This window comes from Salmo salar, unplaced genomic scaffold, assembly GCF_965601325.2.
Source record: "Salmo salar unplaced genomic scaffold, fSalSal1 ptg000378l, whole genome shotgun sequence".
Classification (NCBI taxonomy): Eukaryota; Metazoa; Chordata; class Actinopteri; order Salmoniformes; family Salmonidae; genus Salmo; species Salmo salar.
In genome coordinates, this window is record NW_027675366.1 from 332128 (window position 1) to 338699 (window position 6572).

Sequence of the window (6572 nt, forward strand, 5' to 3'; positions counted from 1 at the left end):
TCAATTTGTCTCTACGTCCCCCACAAGTGTCAGGGGACTCGTCTGAAGTCGGAACCCTCTATGTGCAAACATCTGTTTGTAGAATCCAAAATCTTTGGGCTACAGACTAATGTGACCCCACTTGTCACAATGTTCTCCGTTTTGCCCTACGTTTTCCACAAGTGTCACGGGACTAATCTGAAGGTAACAGGTACTGATTAACCTGTTGGGTCTAGGGGGCAGCATTTGCACGTCTGGATAAAAAAAATGTACCCGATTTAATCTGGTTACTAATCCTACCCAGTAACTAGAATATGCATATACTTATTATATATGGATAGAAAACACTCTAAAGTTTCCAAAACTGTTTGAATGGTGTCTGTGAGTATAACAGAACTCATTTGGCAGGCAAAACCCTGAGACATTTTCTGACAGGAAGTGGATACCTGATGTGTTGTATTGATTTTAAACCTATCCCATTGAAAAACACAGGGGTTTAGGAATATTTTGGCACTTCCTATTGCTTCCACTAGATGTCACCAGCCTTTACAAAGTGTTTTGAGTCTTCTGGAGGGAGATCTGACCGAACAAGAGCCATGGAACGGTGATGTCCCATTAGACACCTGGCGCGCTACTTCATGTTGGGTACCCTCGTTCCAATACGTTATAAAAGGCTATGCATTCGTCCACCTTGAATATTATTCATGTTCTGGTTAAAAAAGGCCCTAATGATTTATGCTATACAACGTTTGACATGTTTGAACGAACGGAAATATATTTTTTCCCCTCGTTCATGACGAGAAGTCCGGCTGGCTTACATCATGTGCTAACGAGACGGAGATTTTTGGACATAAATGATGAGCTTTTTTGAACAAAACTACATTCGTTATGGACCTGTGATACCTGGAAGTGACATCTGATGAAGAGAATCAAAGGTAATGGATTATTTACATAGTATTTTCGATTTTAGATCTCCCCAACATGACGTCTAGTCTGTATCGCAACGCGTATTTTTCTGGGCACAGTGCTCAGATTATTGCAAAGTGTGATTTCCCAGTAAGGTTATTTTTAAATCTGGCAAGTTGATTGCGTTCAAAAGATGTAAATCTATAATTCTTTAAATGACAATATAATATTTTACCAATGTTTTCTAATTTTAATTATTTAATTTGTGACGCTGACTTGACTGCCGGTTATTGGAGGGAAACGATTTCCTCAACATCAATGCCATAGTAAAACGCTGTTTTTGTATATAAATATGAACTTGATAGAACTAAAAATGCATGCATTGTCTAACATAATGTCCTAGGAGTGTCATCTGATGGAGATTGTAAAAGGTTAGTGTATCATTTTAGCTGGTTTTATGGTTTTGGTGACCCTGTCTTTGACTTGACAAAACATTACACACAACTCTTGTAAATGTACTGTCCTAACATACTCTAAATTTATGCTTTCGCCGTAAAACCTTTTTGTAATCGTAAAACGTGGTTAGATTAAGGAGATGTTTATCTTTCAAATGGTGTAACATAGTTGTATTTTTGAAAAATTTGAATTTTGACATTTATTTGGATTCAAATTTGCCGCTCTTGAAATGCACCTGCTGTTGATGGAGTGCACCACAGGTGGCACGCTAGCGTCCCACCTAGCCCCAAGAGGTTAAAATGATAGATTTTTTAACCAGGGACCTCTCGCACCCTAAACCATAATAGTACAACTATACCAACGATCCGTTTGGTCAAAGAATTTTCACTTTCCACAAAAATGACGCTCAGGATATGAATCGATGTCTCCATGTTGCTTACGAGCTTCGCATAGCATTGGTGGTATAGTGGTGAGCATAGCTGCCTTCCAAGCAATTGACCCGGGTTTGATTCTCGGCCAATGCAGAGCATGAGATATTCACTAGGTTTAGGAGCTGGGTGTCATTTCAAGTGTATTACATTGGAATCAATGTCCTTGTTAGTGGAAGTCAGATTTGCTCTTAGTTTTTGCAGGTTTTCTAAATGAAGTGCGATATTGAGCCAACTAGTGAATATCCATCGCCTAAACCATTCAGCCACCTCGTCCTGCGCCCAAGAGGTGGCTGTTTGCAACCAGTGGCCAGAGATCTGCCTGTCTGAGCTTGTTAAAAGATCTGCAAAAGGGTTCATCCGGGATTTGAACCCGGGACCTCTCGCACCCAAAGCGAGAATCATACCCCTAGACCAACGAGCCTTAGACAAGAATAAAATTGTTTTGCTTTCTGCGGCAATTACAATGAGGATATCAATTGTTCTTGTCCATGGTGCTTGGAAAGATTGAACCTCATGTGAGTGTTTGTGCTATACTTGTGAGCATAGCAGTCTTCCAAACTGTTGACCAGGCTTCAGTTCAAATCTTTTGTATTTCATCTGCTGTGTCTTTCACATTCTGTCTTCTTAAGCCGCGACAGCAAACTGATGATGAGTGTTGACAAATGAATATTGAGCAAAATGAGGTCAATTAATATTTTAAAAGAGAAAATGAAAAAATAAAACTTAAAAAAGAATGGAGCTCATTTATTTTGAGTCGATTGATGCATCAGTACGTGAATCAAAGTAAACGAACGTAAAAAATACCCATTCAAATCGATCAGTTTTCAACTAGAGAGATTGAAACGCGTCGTATCTGTCTCAAGACTCCGTAACTGTTTATGTTACAACTCCACATCTGCAATAAATGGTGGTGGAGCTAGAGCGGTGTTTGTCAAACCATGAGACATACCAATAATCGGTCTTCTCACAAAAACATCTGTAGCATCTGAACCGTTTGACTTACACTCCCTGGAAAGGGGAGACCCTCACGAACACGGTGGTGTTCTCAATTTGTCTCTACGTCCCCCACAAGTGTCAGGGGACTCGTCTGAAGTCGGAACCCTCTATGTGCAAACATCTGTTTGTAGAATCCAAAATCTTTGGGCTACAGACTAATGTGACCCCACTTGTCACAATGTTCTCCGTTTTGCCCTACGTTTTCCACAAGTGTCACGGGACTAATCTGAAGGTAACAGGTACTGATTAAAATGATAGATTTTTTAACCAGGGACCTCTCGCACCCTAAGCCATAATAGTACAACTATACCAACGATCCGTTTGGTCAAAGAATTTTCACTTTCCACAAAAATGACGGTCAGGATATGAATCGATGTCTCCATGTTGCTTACAAGCTTCACATAGCATTGGTGGTATAGTGGTGAGCATAGCTGCCTTCCAAGCAATTGACCCGGGTTCGATTCTCGGCCAATGCAGAGCATGAGATATTCACTAGTTTTAGGGGCTGGGTGTCATTTCAAGTGTATTACATTGGAATCAATGTCCTTGTTCGTGGAAGTCAGATTTGCTCTTAGTTTTTGCAGGTTTTCTAAATGAAGTGCTTTATTGAGCCAACTAGTGAATATCACAATAGATACGCAGTCCATCGCCTAAACCATTCAGCCACCTCGTCCTGCGCCCAAGAGGTGGCTGTTTGCAACCAGTGGCCAGAGATCTGCCTGTCTGAGCTTGTTAAAAGATCTGCAAAAGGCCTCATCCGGGATTTGAACCCGGGACCTCTCGCACCCAAAGCGAGAATCATACCCCTAGACCAACGAGAGTTAGACAAGAATAAAATTGTTTTGCTTTCTGTGGCAATTACAATGAGGATATCAATTGTTCTTGTCCATGGTGCTTGGAAAGATTGAACCTCATGTGAGTGTTTGTGCTATACTTGTGAGCATAGCAGTCTTCCAAACTGTTGACCAGGCTTCAGTTCAAATCTTTTGTATTTCATCTGCTGTGTCTTTCACATTCTGTCTTCTTAAACCGCGACAGCAAACTGATGATGAGTGTTGACAAATGAATATTGAGCAAAATGAGGTCAATTAATATTTTAAAAGAGAAAATGAAAAAATAAAACTTCAAAAAGAATGGAGCTCATTTATTTTGAGTCGATTGATGCATCAGTACGTGAATCAAAGTAAACGAACGTAAAAAATACCCATTCAAATCGATCAGTTTTCAACTAGAGAGATTGAAACGCGTCGTATCTGTCTCAAGCCTCCGTAACTGTTTATGTTACAACTCCACATCTGCAATAAATGGTGGTGGAGCTAGAGCGGTGTTTGTCAAACCATGAGACATACCAATAATCGGTCTTCTCACAAAAACATCTGTAGCATCTGAACCGTTTGACTTACACTCCCTGGAAAGGGGAGACCCTCACGAACACGGTGGTGTTCTCAATTTGTCTCTACGTCCCCCACAAGTGTCAGGGGATTCGTCTGAAGTCGGAACCCTCTATGTGCAAACATCTGTTTGTAGAATCCAAAATCTTTGGGCTACAGACTAATGTGACCCCACTTGTCACAATGTTCTCCGTTTTGCCCTACGTTTTCCACAAGTGTCACGGGACTAATCTGAAGGTAACAGGTACTGATTAAAATGATAGATTTTTTAACCAGGGACCTCTCGCACCCTAAGCCATAATAGTACAACTATACCAACGATCCGTTTGGTCAAAGAATTTTCACTTTCCACAAAAATGACGGTCAGGATATGAATCGATGTCTCCATGTTGCTTACGAGCTTCACATAGCATTGGTGGTATAGTGGTGAGCATAGCTGCCTTCCAAGCAATTGACCCGGGTTCGATTCTCGGCCAATGCAGAGCATGAGATATTCACTAGTTTTAGGGGCTGGGTGTCATTTCAAGTGTATTACATTGGAATCAATGTCCTTGTTCGTGGAAGTCAGATTTGCTCTTAGTTTTTGCAGGTTTTCTAAATGAAGTGCTTTATTGAGCCAACTAGTGAATATCACAATAGATACGCAGTCCATCGCCTAAACCATTCAGCCACCTCGTCCTGCGCCCAAGAGGTGGCTGTTTGCAACCAGTGGCCAGAGATCTGCCTGTCTGAGCTTGTTAAAAGATCTGCAAAAGGCCTCATCCGGGATTTGAACCCGGGACCTCTCGCACCCAAAGCGAGAATCATACCCCTAGACCAACGAGAGTTAGACAAGAATAAAATTGTTTTGCTTTCTGCGGCAATTACAATGAGGATATCAATTGTTCTTGTCCATGGTGCTTGGAAAGATTGAACCTCATGTGAGTGTTTGTGCTATACTTGTGAGCATAGCAGTCTTCCAAACTGTTGACCAGGCTTCAGTTCAAATCTTTTGTATTTCATCTGCTGTGTCTTTCACATTCTGTCTTCTTAAACCGCGACAGCAAACTGATGATGAGTGTTGACAAATGAATATTGAGCAAAATGAGGTCAATTAATATTTTAAAAGAGAAAATGAAAAAATAAAACTTCAAAAAGAATGGAGCTCATTTATTTTGAGTCGATTGATGCATCAGTACGTGAATCAAAGTAAACGAACGTAAAAAATACCCATTCAAATCGATCAGTTTTCAACTAGAGAGATTGAAACGCGTCGTATCTGTCTCAAGCCTCCGTAACTGTTTATGTTACAACTCCACATCTGCAATAAATGGTGGTGGAGCTAGAGCGGTGTTTGTCAAACCATGAGACATACCAATAATCGGTCTTCTCACAAAAACATCTGTAGCATCTGAACCGTTTGACTTACACTCCCTGGAAAGGGGAGACCCTCACGAACACGGTGGTGTTCTCAATTTGTCTCTACGTCCCCCACAAGTGTCAGGGGACTCGTCTGAAGTCGGAACCCTCTATGTGCAAACATCTGTTTGTAGAATCCAAAATCTTTGGGCTACAGACTAATGTGACCCCACTTGTCACAATGTTCTCCGTTTTGCCCTACGTTTTCCACAAGTGTCACGGGACTAATCTGAAGGTAACAGGTACTGATTAAAATGATAGATTTTTTAACCAGGGACCTCTCGCACCCTAAACCATAATAGTACAACTATACCAACGATCCGTTTGGTCAAAGAATTTTCACTTTCCACAAAAATGACGCTCAGGATATGAATCGATGTCTCCATGTTGCTTACGAGCTTCGCATAGCATTGGTGGTATAGTGGTGAGCATAGCTGCCTTCCAAGCAATTGACCCGGGTTTGATTCTCGGCCAATGCAGAGCATGAGATATTCACTAGGTTTAGGAGCTGGGTGTCATTTCAAGTGTATTACATTGGAATCAATGTCCTTGTTAGTGGAAGTCAGATTTGCTCTTAGTTTTTGCAGGTTTTCTAAATGAAGTGCGATATTGAGCCAACTAGTGAATATCCATCGCCTAAACCATTCAGCCACCTCGTCCTGCGCCCAAGAGGTGGCTGTTTGCAACCAGTGGCCAGAGATCTGCCTGTCTGAGCTTGTTAAAAGATCTGCAAAAGGGTTCATCCGGGATTTGAACCCGGGACCTCTCGCACCCAAAGCGAGAATCATACCCCTAGACCAACGAGCCTTAGACAAGAATAAAATTGTTTTGCTTTCTGCGGCAATTACAATGAGGATATCAATTGTTCTTGTCCATGGTGCTTGGAAAGATTGAACCTCATGTGAGTGTTTGTGCTATACTTGTGAGCATAGCAGTCTTCCAAACTGTTGACCAGGCTTCAGTTCAAATCTTTTGTATTTCATCTGCTGTGTCTTTCACATTCTGTCTTCTTAAG

At 41.3% G+C, this 6572-nt stretch overlaps 2 non-coding genes across 2 annotated transcripts; both read right to left on the reverse strand.

The window, feature by feature from the left end:
- Nucleotides 1-2121: 2121 nt before the first annotated feature.
- On the reverse strand, nucleotides 2122-2193 carry trnap-ugg (transfer RNA proline (anticodon UGG)). The gene has a single exon. It is a non-coding gene; the product is annotated as a tRNA-Pro (tRNA).
- A 4099-nt stretch (nucleotides 2194-6292) lies between these two features.
- On the reverse strand, nucleotides 6293-6364 carry trnap-ugg (transfer RNA proline (anticodon UGG)). Its single transcript has one exon. It is a non-coding gene; the product is annotated as a tRNA-Pro (tRNA).
- Between the last annotated feature and the right edge of the window lie 208 nt (nucleotides 6365-6572).